Here is a 24329-nt window from a genome sequence, read left to right as displayed (position 1 = left end):
AAGATTAAACAATTCGCTAAGGTCACCTGGCTTAAGTCATGGAGTGGGTTGTGAAGGCATTTTGACTCCAGAGCCCAAGCCTGGGACAACTTTGCCACTTCCCAGGATGAAGGGGGCTTGTTGGGGAAGTGCAGGAGAAGCCATTCTGGCCAGAGACTGGAGAAGGCCAGGCAGCCTACCTACTGCAAAGTGTTAGTTACTGCTGGAGCCAAGAGTGACAACCGATAAACTATACAGGGTAACAGGGAAAATTAAAACTATGTTGGCTATGTAAAAATAATGCTAATTACAGTCATTTATGTGAATTGCTTACCATTTCTGCCTAATTACCACGCAGCACAACAATTATGTAGATCTCTAACTAATGTCAACCTAACTTTCCTGGAAGTTTTATTTGATTATAACTGTAAAAGCTAAAAACAAGAGCTAAGTCCATCCATGAGTTGGTTGCTCATGGAGACTGGTTCTCTGCCCAGAATTTAAAATTAGAGAGGAATTACCTTGTCTTTACCAGTCACTGCCTGTATTGTTAGTGATCTACCAGGTATAAGCGTTTCATCTGGACTAGAAACTCCTTGAGGCTGGTACTATCTCATTTTTCCTGGAATCATTATCCCCTCCCTACTTGGAGCCCAGCTCAGCCCTGAACAGAGCGGGGCTCCTACACCATTGTTCATCTGTTGGAGCTCTGTCTTTGGAAGAGATGGTCCTGCCTCACGTGCCTCTGAGTCTCTTCTCACTGCCTGGAGGCTGAGGAGTGAGATTGGCTGAAGGGTGCCACGTCTATACCAGCTGTGGCCATGGCAAGAGACTTTCCTGAGCCCTGTAACAGGCCTTCAGAAGAAGTAGGGCAAAGGTGGGATAGAACGCTTAGTGGCCTAGGGATAGCTGAGAAGAATCCAGGAAATGTAATAACAGAGAGTGCCAGCTGTCCCCCTAGTATCTACTCTCTTTCTTGAGTGAAGAGAGTTTTAGCTGGGCACATGGCAGCCCAGATAAAGGCCATATTCCCAGGATCATTTGCAGTGAGGTGTGGTTAATGGGATGTCAGCAAAAGTGATGTATGCAAATTTAAGACCATGACTTCAAAAGGAAAGGAGTGAACCTCCCCCTCCTCTTTCCCCTCTTTCCTCTGCCTGGGGTACAGGCAGGATGTTAGAACTTAGGCAAGCCTCCCTGGACCCAGGATGGAATGCAGATGTTGAGATGCCGGCGCAGCAAGATCAAAGGAGCCCGGATGGTCAGAACCGTGGGGCTGCAGTGCCACACCATTGCAGAGCAGTACCACCGCGCTCATGCAATAGATGTATATCACTGTCAAAGCACAGAAAATAGTAAAATGGAGTAAAATAATTAGGAAGTGGTGAGTTTTGAGTATTCATTGCCTTTGCTTTTAGGATAGTTTATTCCTTTTTAAGTTTATATAATTAAATTTTTAACGATGGCTATGCTTAACAACCAGCTCGTAAGAATTCTGAAAATTTGTGCCAGCTCCAGCTTCAGGTCTTTGTCAGACTAGCAAAACCTGCATCCTAACTGATACAAAGGTAATGCAGGAGGTGGGGGTTGGGTTTGAGATCATATTCTCAGATGTATGTGGTATGTAACTCAGCCCATGGATGACCCAGAGTTGCCTGAAAAATTATGTTGCTCCAGCGATAACTTTGAACCAAAAATTCTAAAGCTTCTATCAGTTATTATTGAAAAAAATTCTTGTAGCCTAGCCTAACTCCAACTTGAACACACCCACGTCTGTGGAGGTTCTAGATGATGGCTAAGGCCCTTCCTGCCCAAAGCCTGGTGATCCTACACAGCCCAGAAGAGCATTTCTGCCTCTTTCTCACCTGCCTCTCTTGGGACCTTCTCTTGCCAGTTTAAGGGCAGAGAGGACATCTCTGGTGAGAGGCATAGGACCCGATCTAACCTCTTACTTTTGCCAACACAGGATGAAAGGCAACTAAGTCATTGATTCAATAAATCTGCACAGATTAAGTGGAACAAAACACATCTCAGTGTAATGTGCTCTGTAGAATCCTATGTTGTTGGAAGGAAGGAAGGAAGGAAGGAAGGAGGAAAGAAAGAGAGAGGGAGGGAGGGAGAAAGAAAGAAAGGAAGAAGGAAAGGCATTTATATATGCTGTATATATGCTTGTCTGAGCCAAAAGAAAGTTGTGGAAGGACACCCACCAAACAGGTAATCTCCTCAGTTACCTGAGGAAATAGAACAGGCTGGGGGGAGGGTAACTTTTCTTTATATGCATCTGTATTATCCAGATTAATGTAGCAAGTATTACTTTTAACTTGTTATTTTATTTTTTTTAATTTTATTTATTTTATTTTTGGCTGTGTTGGGTCTTTGTTGCTGCACATGGGCTTTTCTTTGGTTGCGGTGAGCGGGGGCTACTCTTCCTTGCGGTGTGCGGGCTTCTCATTGCAGCAGCTTCTCTTGCTGCGGAGCACGGGCTCTAGGCATGCAGGCTTCAGTAGTTGTGGCACGTGGGCTCAGTAGTTGTGGCTCGCAGGCTCTAGAGCACAGGCTCAGTAGTTGTGGCACACGGGCTTAGTTGCTCCGCGCCATGTGGGATCTTCCTGGATCAGGGCTCGAACCCATGTCCCCTGCATTGGCAGGCGGATTCTTAACCACTGCACCACCAGGGAAGCCCCTAACTTGTTATTTTAAAGCACAAAAAATATGATATGAAATACGGTACACGAGTTAAAAGTGAATGAACTAGAGCTATAGTATATCAGCATGAATAAATTTCAAACAGTAATTTTGAGCAAAAGAGCAAAGCTAAGGAATAATACCTACATTATGAAAACAATTACATAAAGTGTTAAAACAAAAAATTATATTATATATTGTTTATGGATACATGTATACAAAGCAATAGTATATAAGAATATACACGGGGATAATAAACCCAAATTCACATTAACAAGGGAATGAGATCTGAAGAAATATATAGATTCTTTCAGCTGATCTGCAGTGCATTTGTGGTGTATGTTTTCAGGTAACATGGAAAATGTTAAGATTTGATAAAGTTAGATGATAGATACTCAGATGTTCTTTACCAAATTCTTTATATTTGAATGCTTGAAATATTCCATAATAAAAATTACCTTAGCTTTGTAGTACAGTCTGAAGTCAGGGAGCCTGATTCCTCCAGCTCCGTTTTTCGTTCTGAAGATTGCTTTGGCTATTCGGGGTCTTTTGTGTTTCCATACAAATTGTGAAATTTTTTGTTCTAGTTCTGTGAAAAATGCCAGTGGTAGTTTGATAGGGATTGCATTGAATCTGTAGATTGCTTTGGGTAGTAGAGTCATTTTCACAATGTTGATTCTTGCAATCCAAGAACATGGTATATCTCTCCATCTATTTGTATCATCTTTAATTTCTTTCATCAGTGTCTTATAATTTTCTGCATACAAGTCTTTTGTCTCCTTAGGTAGGTTTATTCCTAGGTATTTTATTCTTTTTGTTGCAATGGTAAATGGGATTGTTTTCTTAATTTCACTTTCAGATTTTTCATCATTAGTGTATAGGAATGCAAGAGGTTTCTGTGCATTAATTTTGTATCCTGCTACTTACCAAATTCATTGATTAGCTCTAGTAGTTTTCTGGTAGCATCTTTAGGATTCTCTATATATAGTATCATGTCATCTGCAAACAGTGACAGCTTTACTTCTTCTTTTCCGATTTGGATTCCTTTTATTTCTTTTTCTTCTCTGATTGTTACGGTACTGGCACAAAAACAGAAATACAGATCAATGGAACAGGATAGAAAGCCCAGAGACAAACCCGCGCACATATGGTCACCTTATCTTTGATAAAGGAGGCAAGCATATACAGTGGAGAAAAGACAGCCTCTTCAATAAGTGGAGCTGGGAAAACTGGACAGGTACATGTACACTCCCTAACATCATACACAAAAATAAACTCAAAATGGATTAAAGACCTAAATGTAAGTCCAGACACTATCAAACTCTTAGAGGAAAACATAGGCAGAACACTCTATGACATAAATCACAGCAAGATCCTTTTTGATCCAGCTCCTAGAGAAATGGAAATAAAAACAAAAATAAACAAATGGGACCTAATGAAACTGAAAAGCTTTTGCACAGCAAAGGAAACCATAAACAAGACCAAAAGACAACTCTCAGAATGGGAGAAAATATTTGCAAATGAAGCAACTGACAAAGGATTAATCTCCAAAATTTACAAGCAGCTCATGCAGCTCAATAACAAAAAAACAAACAACCCAATCCAAAAATGGGCAGAAGACCTAAATAGACATTTCTCCAAAGAAGATATACAGATTGCCAACAAACACATGAAAGAAGGCTCAACATCATTAATCACTAGAGAAATGCAAATCAAAACTACAATGAGATATCATCTCACACCGGTCAGAATGGCCATCATCAAAAAATCTAGAAACAATAAATGCTGGAGAGGGTGTGGAGAAAAGGGAACACTCTTGCACTGTTGGTGGGAATGTAAATTGATACAGCCACTATGGAGAACAGTATGTAGGTTCCTTAAAAAACTAAAAATAGAACTACCATATGACCCAGCAATCCCACTACTGGGCATATACCCTGAGAAAACCATAATTCAAAAAGAGTCATGTACCAAAATGTTCATTGCAGCTCTATTTACAGTAGCCAGGACATGGAAGCAACCTAAGTGTCCATCGACAGATGAGTGGATAAAGAAGATGTGGCACATATATACAATGGCATATTACTCAGCCATAAAAAGAAACGAAATTGAGTTATTTGTAGTGAGGTGGATGGAGTTAGAGTCTGTCATACAGAGTGAAATAAGTCAGAAAGAGAAAAACAAATACAGTATGCTAACACATATATATGGAATCTAAGGGAAAAAAAAAAGTCATGAAGAACCTAGTGGCAAGATGGGAATAAAGACACAGACCTACTAGAGAATGGACTTGAGGATATGGGGAGGGGGAAGGGTAAGCTGTGACAAAATGAGAGAGTGGCATGGACATATATACACTACCAAATGTAAAGTAGATAGCTAGTGGGAAGCAGCCGCATAGCACAGGGAGATCAGCTCGGTGTTCTGCAACCACCTAGAGGGGTGGGATGGGGAGGGTGGGAGGGAGGGAGATGCAAGAGGGAAGAGATATGGGAACATATTGTATATGTATAACTGATTCACTTTGTTATAAAGCAGAAGCTAACACATCATTGTAAGGCAATTATACTTCAATAAAGATGTTTAAAAAAACAAACAAACAAACAAATCTACAAACAATAAATGCTGGAGAGGGTGTGGAGAAAAGGGAACCCTCCTACACCATTGGTGGGAATGTAAATTGGTGCAGCCACTATGGAGAACAGTACAGAGGTTCCTTAAAAAACTAAAAATAGAGCTACCATATGATCCAGCAATCCCACTCCTGGGCATATATCCGGAGAAAACCATAATTCGAAAAGATACATGCACCTCAATGTTCATTGCAGCACTATTTACAATACCCAGGACATGGAAGCAATCTAAATGTCCATCAACAGAGGAATGCATAAAGATGTGGTATATACATAAACAATGGAATATTACTCAGCCATAAAAAGAATGAAATAATGCCACTGCAGCGACACGGATGGACCTAGAGATTGTCATACTGAGTGAAATAAGTCAGAAAGAGAAAGACAAATATCATATGAGGGACTTCCCTGGTGGTGCAGTGGTTAAGAATCCACCTGCTAATGCAGGGGACACGGGTTCGATCCCTGGTCCAGGAAGATCCCATGTGCCACAGAGCAACTAAGCCCATGGGCCACAACTACTGAGCCTGCATGCCCTAGAGCCTGTGTGCCACAACTACTGAGCCCACGTGCTGCAACTACTGAAGCCCGCGTGCCTAGAGCCCATGCTCCACAGCAAGAGAAGCCTGTGCACTGCAACGAAGAGTAGCCCCCGCTCGCTGCAACTAGAGAAAGCCCACGCGCAGCAACAGAGACCCAACGCAGCCAAAGATAAAAAAATGTAATAAAAACAAACAAATGTGATATGATATTGCTTATATGTGGAATCTAAAAAATGGTACAAATGAACCTATTTACAAAACAGAAATAGAGTCACAGATGTAGAAAACAAACTTATGGTTACCAAGGGGGAAGGGGAGGAGGGATAAATTGGGAGATTGGGATTGACATCTACACACTACTGTATGTAAAATAGATAACTAATAAGAACCTATTGTATAGCACAGGGAACTCTACTCAATACTCTGTAATGACCTATATGGTAATAGAATCTAAAAAAGTGTGTATAGGGGGCTTCCCTGGTGGTGCAGTGGTTGAGAATCTGCCTGCCAATGCAGGGGACACGGGTTCGAGCCCTGGTCTGGGAAGATCCCACATGCCGCGGAGCAACTGGGCCCGTGAGCCACAATTACTGAGCCTGTGCATCTGGAGCCTGTGCTCCGCAACAAGAGAGGCCGCGATAGTGAGAGGCCCGCGCACTGCGATGAAGAGTGGCCCCCGCTTGCCACAACTAGAGAAAGCCCTCGCACAGAAACGAAGACCTAACACAGCCATAAGTAAATAAATAAATAAATTTTTTTTAAAAAAAAAGTGTGTATAGGTATATGTATAACTGATTCACTTTGTTGTACAGCAGAAACTAACACAACATTGTAAATCAACTATACTCCAATAAAAATTTTTTAAAAATGAAAAAAAAAAAAATGAAGATGTGGCACATATATACAATGGCATATTACTCAGCCATAAAAAGAAACGAAATTGAGTTATTTGTAGTGAGGTGGATGGAGTTAGAGTCTGTCATACAGAGTGAAATAAGTCAGAAAGAGAAAAACAAATACAGTATGCTAACACATATATATGGAATCTACGGAAAAAAAAAAAAGTCATGAAGAACCTAGTGGCAAGACGGGAATAAAGACACAGACCTACTAAAGAATGGACTTGAGGATATGGGGAGGGGGAAGGGTAAGCTGTGACAAAATGAGAGAGTGGCATGGACATAAATACACTACCAAACGTAAAATAGATAGCTAGTGGGAAGCAGCCGCATAGCACAGGGAGATCAGCTCGGTGCTTTGTGACCACCTAGAGGGGTGGGATAGGGAGGGTGGGAGGGAGGGAGATGCAAGAGAGAAGAGATATGGGAACATATGTATATGTATAACTGATTCACTTTGTTATAAAGCAGAAACTAACACACCATTGTAAAGCAATTATACTCCAATAAAGATGTTTAAAAAAAATTACCTTAATTTTAATTTAAAAAATGTATTCATGTAGATAAATTTAATAAGAAGAAAATGTGCACATTATGCATATGTCCATTAAAGCAAGTATCTCATTGTGTTGTCTTTACATAGCTGTATTTCCCATATCACCATTAGATTGTGAGTCTTTGAGAGCAGTGACTATATATTTCAATCCATCCACAGAACCCGTGCTAATCCCTGGTCCAACATCTCTTGTGCCCCTGTTATATACCAGATGTTCTACTAGACTCTAGGAATACAAAATGGTCATTCAGAATCACCCCCTGCTTTTGAGAATCTTACACCTTGCAGGAGAGACGGGTGAATAACTAACTGTAATTCACCAGGCTTGCTCCATGGTACACACACATCGTCCTGGCTGTGCGTCTCCTGCTCATAAAGTGGCAAACAGCCATCGAGAGGCAGCATGTGGGGGGAGGCGGACTTCTGCTCACCTCCCAGCTCCCTGGCTCACAGACATGGGACCCTGAGTAAATTACACAACTTCTCTAAGTCCTATTCACGCACAAACTCTTCACAGGGTTTTAAGTAGTTAAGATAATCTCATTGAAAACACCTGGTACTTTGACAGGGCAGCCAGGGCTCAATAACTGTTAGAACAGGTGCGGAAACTGAGGCTCAAGAAAGGTGAATGATTCATCCCAGATCAAGCTACAGGGGGTGATGGATCCAGGATTCCAAACCAGGTGTGTGTTCCCAAAGGTGCCTCGGACACAGTAAGTTTCCTGGGTGCTCAGTAAATGCTTATTGAATTGAGACTTCATGTCCAGCTTAAAGTCAAGTCTTTAAGCATGGAATCATTTAAAGCATTTAACTGTTATGGCGATCATAACAGTTAGGAAGGTCAAGACAGAGAGGTCCACGGACTCCAAGGCCTCACAGCAGGTGGGGCTGTCTCCAGGTCTCCCTCCTTCCACCACAGCTCACCTCCCAGGTCCACAGGTGCTCTTCTGCTCTCCCTGGATGGCACAGCTCCCTGCACACTCGCTCCTGACGCTGGTGACCACTCCTCTCTCATCAAATCCATCCTCCTGGGGCGTTCGAGACACGACTTGCTCCTGGTTTCCTCCTACTTGACTGTCAGCGCCCTCCCATCTCCTGCCTGGCTGTCTCCTTCTCTACCCATGTGGTATTTTGTGTGGCTTTGGGGAACTCTGGACATCCTTGTGCCTCTGGATATCCAGATCAGGCCAGGTTGGGGGCCTGGAGAGAACATCTGGAAGGGCCAGGTTATGTCACCAGAACAGAAAAGGCTCCACTGAGTGAAATGGGACATCTACCGTGTACCTAGTGGTGTTCTTGGCTTACATCATTTCACTGAATCCTCTGACTAACCTTATGAGATAGACTTGATTATTCTTCTGCTTCACAGATGAGAAAACTACCACTAAGCAAAGTCAGAGCTCTGGCCCAAAGCCACAGAGTAAGAGGTAGAAGCCGGGATTTGAACTCCTGAGGCCAAGACTTACCCACTGTGCAACTGCCTCTTTAGAACAGGTTATACAGCATATCCACAGCACTGGTGAGTCCTCAGTTTGACATAAACCTGCAAGATGGAGAAAGTTAATCTGCACACGAATTTACCTTCTTGCATTAACATTCAAGTTCAACTGTTTGTGGCCCAAACCCTGAGCAGTTGGGTCTAGAGTCTACAGTCACATTCCCAACCCCTTCCTTCTGATTTTCATTTGAAAATTCATCAACTGCTTCCATGTCGCTGCATATGCCATTGATCATATTGAGCTTTCCGGGTTTTTTTCTGGGCATTTTTCTCCACAGTCTCAGATGCCCCTTTAAAGTCTTCGAGATGGGTTTGGCAAGCATCCAGGCCAAAACCCACACTTCCTGGGTTTTCACTCCGTCCCTGCCAGCAACCCACCCCTCTAGTGTGTTAAGTCCACGGATCTCATACTTCAAAACCCTCCCCAGAGCCAGCTGCGCACGTCCCACAGCCCCCTCTCTCTTCCAAGGTCACAACCTTCGACAGGAAGGAGGGATGAAAACACATTGTGGGCCCTCAGGTCCTTCTATCTCCTGCTCAAAATGTCAAAGTCTGTGGAGACACGTTCACGGTTGCCTTTTACCCTGACTAGATCATTTCTCCTGTGTGAGTCAGCACAAGTGGGCAGTTGTGTGAGACCTGAACCAGCAGGCTAAACCCTGTCACTGCCCAAATTAAACGAGACGATGAAGATGCGTGTTGTGTAAGTGGTAGGACACTAGGCAGACGTTAGATGGTGGCGGTTATTTGGGACGAGCCATCCAGGAAGAGGGCGCACATCTCCTTTTTAGTCCTGGCTGATCAGACACAGCTGACTTCGTACCTCAGGGGAGGGGTCACAACCCCACCTCCAGGGAGCCCACCAGGATACCGCCTGCCTTCCAGACAGTGCCTAAGGACACTGTTCTGCTGGGGGAGCATCTGTTCAGCCAGGTCAACACAGCTGCTCTAGGATGTGCCTTTGTCGGCTCTGATTTGTAACTCAGGCCCTTGGGCTCTGGCACCAAAGACCTGCCCCTCCCATCACTGGCTATCTGGCCCAGACCTTCCCACCCAAGGGTTTCTTGCTTTTTGCTTTTCTTCACGTGTTTGCAAAATAACAAATGCAGTTAACATTTATAAAACAATGTACATATTTTAACTCATTTGATCCTTACACCTGTGTTGTGACATCATTAATACATTCTGTTTTGGAAAACTGAGGCTGAGAAAGGATAATTGCCTTATTTATTTATTTATTTTAGCTGCACAGCTTGCGGGATCTTAGTCCCCAACCAGGGCTTGAACCCGTGCCCTTGGCAGTGAAAGCTTGGAGTCCTAACCACTGGACCACAAGGGAATTCCCTAATTGCTTTTATTAAAGCCCCAAGATAATATGTGGCAGAGCTGAGATTTGAACCTGTGGCTATATCATGTAAATGCCCATTCTCTTAATCATTTTGTTAACCCCCCTCGTCCTCATAACTCAAAAGCTAGGAACACAAACAGTTTACAGCTTAGAACTAAGCACTTGCACTTTATTCTGGAATACTGGGAAGGGGGCAAGCTGCCCTGCTCACACTACAAGCCTCACTTAGGTAGCTCACAAAACATCTGATGCTTCTCAGACTTTCAAGTGCGTAGGAATCACCTGGGGGTCTGGTCCAAGTGCAGATTTTGGGTCTAGGTTCGGGTGAGCCTGAGTGTCATAGTTCTAACAAGCCCCCTGGCGATGCCATGCTGCTGCTCTGAGGACCACACTCCAAGTAGAAGGCCCTAGAATTCTGGTGCTCTGACTCACCCGGCTGTGAGTGACTGACCAGACCATCCCAAAGGCCAGCTCGGGAGGGGCTTTCTGGGCTGAAGGTACAGCAAGAGCTAAGGTATTGAATCCTGACTGTGTGTGGGGCAAAGTATGCCAGGCAATCAGCAGAGCTGGGACCCAGGGCATGTGGGAGAATGCAGTAGAACACAAGTCTTAGAAAACAAGTCTGGAAGGAAAATTTGGAGTTAAATTGTGAAGAGCCTTGAATAGGATGCTAAGACATTTAAGAGTCCAAATTTACATCTCTTTTTAACCACACCTCTTTTATGGTGAAGTTATCCATTTCTAGCTTCTTAATACCTATCCTCCTTATTAGAAATAAGGAGTGCCGTCTCTGAATCATCTTTTTATGCCCTAAAATGCCTTGCACCTGGATCTTCAGTAAAGACCAGAGAATGAGGAACACTGGAGTTCTCTGAAAGGAGGAATGATGGGACTCAGTCTGCGCCTCAGGCATTAGGAATGGTGGATTGGAGATGCAGAGATGTGTTAAGAGACTATCCCAACATTCCAGGGTTGGGATAATGAGGCTGGAACAGAGCCGATGGCTGTGGGGATGGATAGAAAGGGGGGAGGCACTCTAGAGGCAATTGATCAGACTGCACACCGGTTATTCTCCGTTGCTGCCCTCCCCTCCCCCCATCCCTCTGGCTCTCTTCGCCCTGTGCTGTTCTCCAGAAGACTGACCCCTGTGGGCTGCACCATCCAGGCCACATTCCCTTCTGCTTCCAGTTGAGTTCAGCCAATGAGAGGCACCAGCAGGAGACTGTAGAAGGAAGAAAGAGAGGACAGAGGTCGAGGTCTGTCTTTCCACACCCCCTATGCCCTCCCTTCTTCCCTACGTCACTGAGGTCTTGGCAGGTTGTATTCATCCATGGCCAAAGCTTCAGTAGGGCAGTCCCTTTTCCATGGTGCCAGCTGGGGGACCACACTCTGCAAGGTGCGGATGCCATCCTACAAGATGAGGTACCATGGCCAATGTGTGTTCTTTCGCCTAAAGTCAGATAACCCAGGTCCCTGAACCAAGAGGCAAAGGTAAGAATGACTCCTCTTACTGCCCAATAACCCACTTTAGGGATTTTTTTTCCTTCCCTTGGGCTCAGTGGTGGTGACACACGCCACTCAGGCTATGCCCCACTTCCCTTGGCCCACCTGAGACACCCCGAAGTGGGGCAGGCAGATCCTAGCATGCCATAAGGGCCAGGTGCACACCTCTCTTCGTCTCTGCCAAAGGGCTTTCTCCAGCACTGTGGGAGCTTGTTCCACCCCAGACACACCTAGAAGTCAAGGTGGAAACCTCTACCAATGGTGGATGGGAGTCCCAGCCCCAGCCTCCCTGTTCTCTGGTAGGATGACTCTGAAGTGTGTTTCACACTATTTCTCAGAGTCTCCAGCAGGACCAAGCCCAGTGGCCACAGTCATTTGATCATTAATTCACCTTTCATTGGCTCTTCTCCCTTCCTTGTCTCATTTCCCCGCACCCTCACTCATGTTTTCTGAGATCACCTCCCAGATAAACTACCTACACCCTAGTCCTTGTTCCAACGTCAGCTTTTGGAGGAACCCAAAATAAGATAGTGCATTTGGAGCAAGGCTGCCACCAGAGAACACACTCTGAGCTACATTTGGCCATTTGGAGCTCTTCATGGACAGTCAGAGAAGGGGATGATTAACGAATTGATTTAATTAAAACAAGAGGAAGTTGGTTGCTGCTACATGGGGCAAAAGGGACTAAGACTGCAACTGAGGGGATTCCCTGGGACATCTCTCAGTGCTCCCATGGCCAGTAATAAGGGCCAATGGGAAACCATGGCAACCCAGTAAAGATGGGACCACTACAATTGTGCATCCTGCCAAAATGAAGGTTTGGATCATCCACCAGGTGCCCAATAGTCAAGGTGCGGGCAGGGGGCTTGGGGGAACACAACATGAGTGGGGGAACACAACATGAGTGGTGGAAAAAGAAAAGCTTTACGTTGTTTCTTTCCCCTACTTTTTTTCTGCTGCTTTATATGAAGAGCAATGGCCAACACGATAGCTTTCGAGATTGGAGTGTTATTGAAGCAGCATCACCCTATGATGATAGAGGGGTTCACGGGACTTGGGGCTTTTCCTGTGTTGCAGAAACACACATTGCTTCATTAAGTAAAGGACAAGAAAGATGCCAAGTGACAAACAGGTTACACTGCGCTGATTATTCTTGATTTGTCCCCCAAATCCCTTCCCTACCCTCTCTGCTCTGCTCTGACCTCAGAGGCTGGCCTCCATGCGCTGCTACACTTGGCATCCTGCCCTCCCAGTTCTGGTTCAGCCAGTACAAGGCACCAGTAGGAGATGCGAGGGCAGGCGAGAGAGATGCTTGGGTATTCATTTCTCTGCTCCCTCCACGTCTTGCCACAGTTTGGGAAATGCAGCAGCTGCATTTCTATAAGCCTCTGAGCGGTGATCCCTCCTCCGGGCTCCAGCTCTTCCGCGGGCTCCAGCACTAGGGCTCCTTGGAGGCCTGTGGGTGGTAACAGCTTCCAGATCTCACTTGTCCCTGATGGGTCACCATTCGTGTGGATTCCCTGAACCCTGTCCACACAGAAATAGACCCTCTATCAAACTTCCTTTAGTTAAACCATCTCTTTCCTACTGGGAACTGGGCTGATCAAGACATGTGGTGAAAAGCACGTGGAGAGAAAGGGGGAGGAGGGGATGAGGATGGCCGAGGTTTCCAACCAGCAGCTGGAGGGGACACTGCAGAGCAGGTTTGTCTGATACACGCTTCCAACCACATCCCATGTGATATCAGCTTCCTATTCTCCCTAAAGCTTCTTTTTCTGCAGTCACTCAGGCAGATTTGGGTTTTGCTTGAAAAGTCTTCTTAGAAGAGGTAGGTGGCACCTTAGGCTTGCAAAGTTAAATAAAAATTACTAGCCATTAAAAAAAAGGAAGAGGGGGGGCTTCCCTGGTGGCGCAGTGGTTAGGAATCCGCCTGCCAATGCAGGAGACATGGGTTCATGCCCGGGTCCGGGAAGATCCCACATGCCGCGGAGCAACTGGGCCCGTGAGCCACAACTACTGAGCCTGCGCGTCTGGAGCCTGTGCTCCGCAACAAGAGAGGCCGCGACAGTGAGAGGCCCGCGCACCGCGATGAAGAGTGGCCCCCGCTCGCCGCAACTGGAGAAAGCCCTCGTGCAGAAACGAGGACCCAACACAGCCAAAAATAAATTTAAAAAAAAAAAAAAAAAAGGAAGAGGTAGGTGGCTTCTAAAAGAAAGAAACGAAGCAGTAAAAGGGAAGCACATGGGGTCACATTTACTCTGCCTCAGCCCTATTGAGGTTATCACGGAGGGCTGGGGTGCTGTGTCCACAGAAGGTACCTAAGTGGGCGACACTGCATTTCCTTCCCCTCCCAGACAACTGAGAGTGTCCGTCCGCCAGTCCGGCTCCAAGCCTCAGCCCGAGGATAGCAGTAGCGGTTCCTATTAGACACCGTTTATTCAAAGACATTAGTGGTTGTGCGAGCCATGCACCTGTTTGTTCTTAGACCCATGCCCTGCTCTGTTCTGCATCACAGAAAACTCATTTTGCAGGTTCCTTTGCCCTCGAGAAGGCTCAGCCAATGGGGGCATCTCTCCTCATCATCTCTCTGGATATGAATGGCATGTCCAGCCACGGCTCTGCCTCCCCTATGATTCCAGCTCCCCCTGACATTCCCTGTCTCTGTGGTCCCAGCTCCTGGGAACAGCAGCCTTGGCTTCTGAACTCTGATAAGACCACTGGCTCCCTGGGTCCCAGAAATGGCAGCTTCCTGCTGTGCTGGTCCCGTGTTCCCCACCCACTGCTTGTCTCTTTGGCTCTTCCATTCCCTGTTTAATTAATTACCCTCTATTGAAAGATTAAGAGTGGCTTCTGTTTTCCTGACTGGACCCTGACTGATACAGTGACTTGTCCAAGATCACATGACTGGTAAGCAGCAGAGTCAAACCAGTTCTGCTGACCCCAAAGCCCCCGCGCTCCCCTTGCCATGCCGTCCTGCCACCTCACTGCCTCAGAGGACTCCAGGCCCTGGCATCTCACCGAAGCTTCTGCTCTCCACTGCAGCCATGTTTCTGTCCTGGGGGTCAGGGTTTTCATATTTGGATTCAAAGGTTCTTGTGCTGGTGACCTGATTTGCCTAGTTCAAAGCTCACTCAGGACCTAAGACACAGCAGCTACCAGGCCTGGAAGGAAGGCCTCTCTTTGCTTTTGTTTATTTCCTTACTTTTGTTTATTGGTGTACAAGAAAATCTCAAGTGAATTCAGGAGTCCCCACCAAACCACATACGAAGGTACTTCAAAATCTTCTCAGTTTGAGGGAGTTCTGGTGGTTCAGTGGTTTGGATTCGGCGCTTTCACTGCTGTGGCATCAGTTTCAATCCCTTGTTGGGGAACTAAGATCCCACAAGCGGCGTGGGCACAGCCAACAAAACACACAGACTTCTGGGTCTGAAAGGGAACTGACTTACTGCCAAGTAAGGAAGAGACGGTGCCTTGGCCAGTGCAGCCACCAGAAGGGCAAGGCCCGCTCCACTCCACTGTGTGTGGAAGATTACACAACAGCCCCAAAGGATTCACCATAATTGGCTTGCGTGTAGCTCTCTCTCTCCGATTCCCTTGCTGGGTGGAAATGATGAGAAACAGCACATTCCAGCTTCCCTAAGGTAGCTCCACGGGAACCCAGACCTGACGTGCACCACGCTGTGGGATAATAAGACCTCATCTAGCAGAGAGGAGGTTATGTAACTAGAAATCAGCCCATCAGCCATAACAAAACAATCAGGGAGGGTCAGAAAGACCGACAGCGCCATCCCGAGTGACCTGTTCTAGTTCTGCGGGTGGGATGGGGGGTGATGAACAGAACCCCCTAGAGATGCGATTCTGAATTCTTCAGCTTGACCCTCCTTTCAGCAGCACCAGCAGGTTGTAGGCCTCAGAGGAGGGACTCTCCTTTCTCCACGTCTCAGAAGCTCTCCTGCTCTCCCCACAGCAAGCTCAGGCCTCATCTTTCTGCTTCCCTCTCTGACCTCCCAGAGCAGCTACTGTCAGTACTGCTGGCCCTCAGATATTTCTACGTGACTCAGAAAGGGATGCAGGCAATGGTCAGGAAGGGTGCATCAGGCCCGCATACCTGCTGCCCACGGAGGGGCCTGGGAGCACAGAGCAGGAAAGCTCTCTACGTCCTGACAGGAGCACCAGAACCAGAAACGAGCTTCATTCACCGACCTAACAATGGAATGAGCTCTGGTACAAAAGCCCACATCCAAGCCTGTTGTTCCCCAGAGCTCTGTCAGAGCAGGTGGATGACAAAGGATTACCTCATACACATATGCACACTCTCCACAGACAAAAGTCAAAATTAAACACGGGCAGAAAAGACAAGTCAATACTATGAGTGAGTGCCGTAGCTAGTTAGATACCAAAATCTCCCAGGCTCCTTTTAAAAGCTTAGTCCCAGAGTTCCTGTCCCGAGACCCTGGGCTTTAGTAGTCTGGGGTGGAGCCAGAGGCCACGTGTAGATGACCACTGACCACCGGTGTCCCCCCAGGAGCACTTGGGACCCCTCTCTCCTTCGGTCATCAGCCCTTCAGTTCCATTCACACCCAGTACAAGGCGATTCCAAGAATTGAGAAAGAACCTCCCAAGATGAGGAGACATCACTGGAGATTTCAAGCTTCATGCTTTTCATGCACCAAGCACTTACGTGACATACCTCTACCCCAGGCATTGCTCTAAACACTTCACAAATTCGTGTCGTTAATGCGACCCTTCTAGCAATTTTCCGAGGCAGGTACTCTCACTATGCCCCCATTTACAAAAAGGAGCCCAGGCACAGAGGGTTCAGTGGTTTGCACAATGTCACGCAAGTAAGTGCTGGAGCCAAGATCTCAACCCAGAGAGTCTGACTTGAGAGTACACACACACACACACACACACACACACTCACACACACATACACACGCACACATGTGTGTTTGTTGCACACGGGCTATTTGAAAACTCACATTCAACAAAACTGTGAACTCCTTGAGGCAGAAATGGAGTGCTAGTCACCCAGCACACAGAGCTAGCGCTCAATAAACGTCACCGGTTCGAGGGCCTGCTCCGTGCCAGGCACCGGGCTAGGTGCTGTCACACCGAGCTCCACGTTAGTCCTCACCACCCCTGCCTCACACACGCGCCCTCGTGCTCTTTCTCTCTCCCTCGGGGAGCGCTGACAAGCCTCAGAGACAGATGAGTGGATATTCACAGGTACGTCCCTGCTGTGCTTTTCACACCGCTTCTGTCTTCCACGGCTCAGAGCCATTGCTGCCTTCCCTTCTGTGGGAGCCGGTGACACGTCTTTCTTGACAGGGAAAGAAGGGGTGACAGGAGGTGCTCAGATGAGGGAGGAATGGAGGCGCTGGCCTAAGCCCGAGCTCGCAGGCTCTCCAGGTGTGTCACCTGCCCCGCCTGGCCCCAGCATCCTCAGCAAACGCGGACACATCACACCCACCTCCAATCTGCCTCTTGCCCACTGGTAACCACTGTGCTGTTTTTGTTTTTGTCTTTTTAACCTCTTTATTGGAGTATAACTGCTTTACAATGGTGTGTTAGTTTCTGCTGTATCACAAAGTGAATCAGCCATACGTATACATATATCCCCATATCCCCTCCCTCTTGCGTCTCCCTCCCACCCTCCCTATCCCACTGCGCTAGGTGGTCACAAAGCACCGAGCTGATTTCCCTGTGCTACGCGGCTGCTTCCCACTAGCTATCTATTTTACCTTAACCACTGTGCTTTTAACTACTGGCAGATCCTTTTGCAGGATGAGGCAGACGTGCATCAGAGCCCTTGTGCTTTAGTGAATCTAAAGTTACACTTATTCCCCAACTCAGGATGCTACCACGGCCCCTTCAAAGCCCAGGATCCCCAGCGAGGCTTCCAGGCAGTCCCTGGCCAGGCGGCAGTCTCAACACGCACTCTCAGCCCTCTCCAGCCCAACATCCCACTAGGCCTCCTAACTGGTTACTTTGTGTCCATTTATGCTCCCCTCAGTCTATTCTCAATGCAGAACCAGAGTGATCCTGCTGAAACGTAGGCCAGACCGTACCCCTCCCCTGCTCGAAGCCCTCTCTGGTAGGCAGAATTCTAAGATGGTCCCAAGATTCCTGTCCCTGGTATGGGTGGGCCTGGTTTAATCAGGTGAGCCCCTTTAAAAGAAGGTCCAGAAGTCAGAGACAGAGGAAGTCAGAGAGATCTGAAGCAGCAGAGATGCCCTCCAAAACAGCCACACTGTGGAGAGGGCCACCTGGCAGGGAATAGTGGCCTCTGGGAGCTGAGCATGGTACCAGGTGAACAGCCAGCAAGAAAGCACGAATCTCAGTCCTACAGCTGCAAAGAACTGAGTTCTGCCAGCACTCAGTGAGCTTGGAGGAGGGTCCCACGTCCCAAATGAGACTGCAACTTCAGCTGACACCTTGATTCAGCCTGGGGAGACCCTGAGTAGAGGACCCAGTGAAAGCATGCCGGACTCCTAACCTTTGGAAATGGTGAGACAGTAAATGTATGTCGCTTTAAGCCATTAGGTTTCTAGTCATTTGTTACACAGCGATAGGAAACTAATATACCCTCCCGTGCTTCCCCTCTTGCTCAGAGTAAGAGAAAAAGCTTGAACCCAATCTCCTACTATTCTTGCCCTAGTTCTCTCTGAACCAACTGCATAGACCAGGCGTACAGGCACCTCAGGGTCTTTGCACTTGCTGTTCCTTCTGCCCACAAGTTCTTCCCCTACAGATCTGCATGGCTCTCTACCTCACCTCTCAGGGAGTCCAGCCTTTCACCCACTCCACCTGCTGCCCCTCTATATCACTCTTCTTTGCCTTATTCTTCTCAAAACACTCTATGCCTACTAACATACCATAAACATTTATTCTTTGTTATTGTCTATCTCTCCGCACAAGAATTAAACTCCATGAGGACAAACACTGTACTGGTCTCTTCCATTCACTGCTGCATCCCAGGCACCAAGCACAGGACCTACCACACGGTAAACACCCAGAACTTATATGCTAAATGAATGAATGGGTTTGGGCCCCTCTCAGCCCCAAATGTTCTCAGTTGTGTGGACATTATGTACTGTTCAAGGCCTAGAGGAAATCCCACCTTCTCCGGGAAGCCTATGCTTCACTGATCTCATATACCTCTGACCTTCAAAAACAGTGACAGTCTGCGCCACAATATTCACTTAGCAGTTAAGTATATCCTGAAGTTTTTATGTAGCCCAATAATTGCTTCCCAGATTTAAGTCTTCTCCTGTCCCCCCTCATTTCCATCCCCCAGCTCCATCCCTGCACTAGGCAGTGGGCTTCTTGAGGGCCAGGATCAGTCCTTCACTTATTTTTTGGAAGAATAGTTGATTTACAATGTTGTGTTCATTTCTGCTTTACAGCAGAGTGACTCCGTTATACATATATATTCTTTGTCAGATTCGTTTCCATTATGGTTTATCACAGGATATTGAAAATAGTTCCCTGTACTATACAGTAGGATCTTGTTGTTTATCCATTCCATATACAATAGTTTGCATCTGGTAATCCCAAACTCCCAATCCTTCTTTCCCCCTTGGGAGAAGATGGAGGGAGAGAACTGGGTCTGTTGAAAGGGATAGAGACAGGGATGAAAAAGTTAGTCATTATCCTTAGTGGAGAGTCAATAGATCATGTCTCAAACTGAAAAATCAAGAAATAGCAGTACACACATGTCATTTAGAAACATGGAGGCTAAAAACCAGAATAAATAGCTAACAGAGTTGAAAGGTATTGCCTCTGAATTTGAGATAGGAAGAAGTAGGATGGGGACTGATGATTGTCATTATAATCCTTGCAGTACTTTTTTTTTAACTTTTAAATTCATGTATATGTATATATATGTGTGTGTGTGTGTGTGTGTATATTACTTTAATGAAAATAAGAATTTAAGATATGGCATAGCTCTTACTGAGCTCAGTTTAAAAAATATCCATAGGCCCAGACTGTGGTTCCTACTCTGGCTGCATATAAGAATGGCCTGGAGAGTTTTATAGCAATACCTGGGCTTCCCTGGTGGCGCAGTGGTTGAGAATCTGCCTGCCAATGCAGGGGACACGGGTTCGAGCCCTGGTCTGGGAAGATCCCACATGCCGCGGAGCAACTAGGCTCGTGAGCCACAATTACTGAGCCTGCGCATCTGGAGCCTGTGCTCCGCAACAAGAGAAGCCGCGACGGTGAGAGGCCCGCACACCACGATGAAGAGTGGCCCCCACTCGCCACAACTAGAGAAAGCCCTCGCACAGAAACGAAGACCCAACACAGCCATAAATAAATAAATAAATAAATAAATAAATTTTTTTTAAAAAGAGGCAGAAAATCTAAATGTAAATATCTTTTAAAAAACAAAACAAAACAAAACAATACCTTGCTTGGGTGCTCACCTAACCCCAAAGATTCTGATCTTATTGAGGTGAAGTCTGGGCATATAGGTATTTTTTAAACTCCTAGGTGATACTAATGTGTAACCAGACTGGAAATCACAGTGCAAAATACCTCGGGGAACTGGAAGGCGGCCTGGGTCTCCTTTCAGAGCCTGAGCTCAGCCTCTTTGTCCTGATCCATCAACAGACCCAAGAACCCCAGAGCCTGGATGAAGGTGGGGACCAAGCAGAAGGCTCAGTAGGACTTGTTCTTTTCCAACCTGGCTGCCTGGAGCCCCACACCTGCCCTCCTCCCAGAACTGGGCTGGAGTCTTGATTCTCCCAAACACAGATCTAATTAATGTACGTCCAGTAGGAAGGGAATGAAAAGGAGGCAAGACCAGTGGGAGACCCCGGAACAGAAGAATTATGGAAAAGCATAAGGATCATTAAACCCATCGTGGTCTATCCAAGAAGAAGGAGAGCTTCACAGATCCCTGATCATATACACCCTGGAACTGTCCCACCCCAGTCTCAGTGCCCACATTTACACGCGCACATGTACGCATACGTGCAAACTCACCCCTGGCTTCCCGGCAGGGGTTGGCCCCCTGGCCCACCTCTGGGAGAACAGGTGTGCAAGTGATGAAGCTGGCAGCGAGAGGGCTAGAGTAGGATAATTAAATAGTTTAAAAATCCCACTAGGGGATTAAAGACACAAAGGGAATTTTAAGGGTGTTTGGGAGACTGTTGTAAGCTAATGACTATTCAAGAAAAGAATCCAGTAACCTAGCAACAATCTACACCACCTTGAAGGAAGACCAGGTGCGTCCAAGTGCCAAACACACCCAAGCCACAAACCCTGATAGTTAAAACACAAGACAGTAGATATGGGGTCTGAATCTTGTTACATGAAGTCAGGGAGTTAAAAGTCCTTGAAGAGTAGCATTTCTGCATGTAGCCAAGACAGAAATATAAGTGAAAGGGGAAAAAAATAGGTGAAAAGCGACATTATACTGAAACCTGAGATGAATTACCATATTTTAGTATATGTTACCACCCTTCTGCTAACATACACATGATTTAAATAGCACCATGACAGTCTCGGTTAAACCACATAGGGTCAAAGGAGGAACTAATGATGGAAGCCTTGACATTTGCCCAAGAATGAGGAAGAAGATGGTCTTCTCCCCCTCCCCATTTTTCTTTTGTTTATAAAAATAAAGTCCTCTCAGTCCTCGGGGCATAGCCTTCTCACCTGTCTGCTTGTACCTCTCACAAGCGTCCTATGCTAATAAACTCACTCTTTGCCTGCCGCTTTGCCTCACACTGAATTCCTTCTGCGATGAGACAAAAGAACCTGAGCTTCAGTAAGTCCTGACCCCTGGTGAGTGGTTTCAATGAAAAGACAGTGGGTTGGAGGCCTCTCCTAGTCAGGGATCGTGGGTTCGAGTCCCACCTGAGAAGGAGTGCAGTTGCAGCAGCATAGGAAGACACAAGCCAACGGTTCTATACCATGCCCGGTATACAAAGGAGCGCTTCTGGGCCTCCAAGGGCGGCGAAATGCCAGTGCCTATACTGTAATCCGACTGCCTGAGGCCATGTCACAGTTTTCTGGGAACAGAACCAATTAGGCATGACAGAGCTCAAAAGTGACCTCTGGGGCTTAGCAGCTGAAGGCAGCAACCAGCTGCCATCTGGAGCCAGGAGAGCCCTACTGAAGGCTGGAATGGTCACTCTGGGACTGGCCTCCTGCTTTAAGGCTGTTTACTCAATCTCAGACCCTGAGGCCAAGAGGCTACAGGGTTCAGAGGTTAAGAGCATGGCTGTGGAGCATACCCCACCCTTGACCTTCACCCACATGCTCAGACCCACACCTGCCCAGTGTGCCTATCTGAACCAGGAGGCAGGCAGGTCTGCAGGCAGGAGCCTGAAAGAGCCTGGGCCTGACAAACAGGACTCTTATTCTCAAGACAGCTGTGTGGCCTGGAACAAGTCACTTCACCTTTCTGGGACTCCAATTCTTCACCTGCAGGACGAAGGGGTGGGACTCAGCAGCCCTGAGCCCCTTCCTGAGCAAAGGTCTGTTCAACCAAATTTCTTACTTTTTTTCTTCTTCTACATAATATATTGAGTTAGTTTTTCAGGTACTGGTAGTTTATTAGCTCTTCAAGTACCTCTGTATCTGTAAGCTACCACCAGCAGGCTACTGCTTACCAGCCACAAAACCCCAGCGGCACGCAAAAGTAAACAATTCTAGCTCACATGGCGGTGCAGAGTGGCTGGTGTAGGCTGGCTCCCCAGGCGTCTGTAGGTCTGCTGGGGGCTCTCTCCGGGATGCTTGGCTGGTACCTTAGCTAGGGCAACACTGCGCCACACGTCTCTCATCCTCCTCCTCTCATCAACCAGCAGGCGAGCCCAGGCATGATCTTCCCAGGGAGAGAGCGAGAGGGCAAGCCCAAACACGCAAGGTCTCCTGAGGGCCAGGCTGGAAATTATACTTCTGTATTATGCTATTGGCCAAAGCGAGTCACATGACTAATCCCAGATTCAGGAAATAAGGAAATAGGGCTTCCCTGGTGGCGCAGTGGTTGAGAATCTGCCTGCCAATGCAGGGGACACGGCTTCGAGCCCTGGTCCGGGAAGATCCCACATGCCGCGGAGCAACTGGGCCCGTGAGCCGCAATTACTGAACCTGCGCGTCTGGAGCCTGTGCTCCGCAACGGGAGGGGCCGCGACAGTGAGAGGCCCGCGCACCGTGATGAAGAGTGGCCCCCGCTCGCCGCAACTGGAGAAAGCCCTCGCACAGAAACGAAGACCCAACACAGCCAAAAATAAATAAATAAATAAATTTATAAAAAATTGTCTTCTAAAAAAATGAAGCATGCCAAAAAAAAAAAAAAAAGAAATAAGGAAATATAATACACAAAGTTGCATGGTAAAGGGCATGGATAAAGACAGAGGGAAGAATAGAGGCCATTCTTATAGTCGAAGAATAGGAGCATTAATGCAATCGACCACAGCCTCTCTGGGAAAAGAGAAATGCCATCCAAGTCAGGTCAGTGGTCCACCCTGACCCTGAATGAGGTTTTGGTGGGATCAGCTAATTCTTACAAACATATAGGCTCTCCATCCCTCTGATGGCATAGCCTGAGACAGAATGCTTGACTCCAGAATCCGCCATCATTCTCCACCCCAAATCCCACAGTCTGGATCTCTTGGACTGCCGAGTCCAGGGTAAGGAGGGTTACCTCAGGGACTGATGGAGCAGGGAAGCAGAACCTGCTCAGGCTTGGGTCCTTTGAAGCCTCTCAGTACCTGACTTGATTGGAAATGAAGATGATGGACTTGATTTGGAACTGAGGAGGAGGAAGATCCAGCAAGGGAGGGTGGCCATACCCTCCAGAGGGGACTCCAAAGCTCACAAAACACCTCTCTGGCTTAGCAGAAAGGACCAAAGCCTGACCTCAGCCTCAGAAAACCCAACTTCCAATCTTGGTTCTGCCACTCACTAGCCAGGGGCCTCAGGTAACCCATTCAGCCTCTCCAGGGCCTGTTTCCATATACTGGGAAACGCAGATGATACATTCCTCCTAAGCTTGAATGAGGCTGTCTACATGAAATGGGCTTTGCCAAGCACCACTAAATATCCTCCAAAGGCGCATGACACCCACCTCCCGCAGCAGCCCCAGGCATCCATGCCCACCCAGCTCTGGGGTGGGAGTAACATGTTCCATCCCCTCCCTGGACACTGCTGTCTTTCTGCTGGCATGGCTTTCAGGCCTGGTGTGGCTCCCACGGTTTCAACCCCCCGCAAAAGCCCTCAGCATTCACTGGTCCCACTGCAAACATTTGACTGCTGTTTTTTATTTCCCAGCTCTCAGGCCGCCCTCCCCACCAGGCTGCGCCCCCTGGCTGTTCCACCCTTGGCTGGTTTCGATTTGCCATCAGTATCTCTCGGCTTGATTCTTCCAGTCTGTCCCAGCAGGTTGGCCTCACACGCGCCCACATTAAAGGTCAGCTCTTGGACGGTATTGTGACTGAGCAGCTGGAGGAAGCCTCAGAAGCTGATTTCCGTTTCTCTAGCTACTAAATCATTCTTTTATCCATGGAATCCCAAGCAAGACCCCGGGCCCTAAAACGGGCTGCTCTCTGTCACCTCAGACAATAGCATCTTTGACAATCTCATCTGGACTCATCTCCCTGAGTGATCCCACCTCCCTGGAGACCACAAGCCACCAAATCCATTCTGTCGCTAAGTGACAACGCTCACACTTG

General features: G+C 47.1%; 1 long non-coding RNA gene across 1 annotated transcript; it reads right to left on the bottom strand.

Moving 5' to 3' along the window:
- Positions 1-3606: 3606 nt before the first annotated feature.
- On the bottom strand, positions 3607-22454 carry LOC130707312 (uncharacterized). The gene is made up of 3 exons (XR_009007216.1): positions 22317-22454; positions 8761-8837; positions 3607-3743 (listed from the first exon to the last, which is right to left on the bottom strand). It is a non-coding gene; the product is annotated as an uncharacterized LOC130707312 (long non-coding RNA).
- Between the last annotated feature and the right edge of the window lie 1875 nt (positions 22455-24329).

The sequence above is a fragment of the Balaenoptera acutorostrata genome, chromosome 1 (assembly GCF_949987535.1).
Source record: "Balaenoptera acutorostrata chromosome 1, mBalAcu1.1, whole genome shotgun sequence".
In the NCBI taxonomy this organism is placed as follows: domain Eukaryota; kingdom Metazoa; phylum Chordata; class Mammalia; order Artiodactyla; family Balaenopteridae; genus Balaenoptera; species Balaenoptera acutorostrata.
This window is presented reverse-complemented; position numbering and strand designations above follow the sequence as displayed.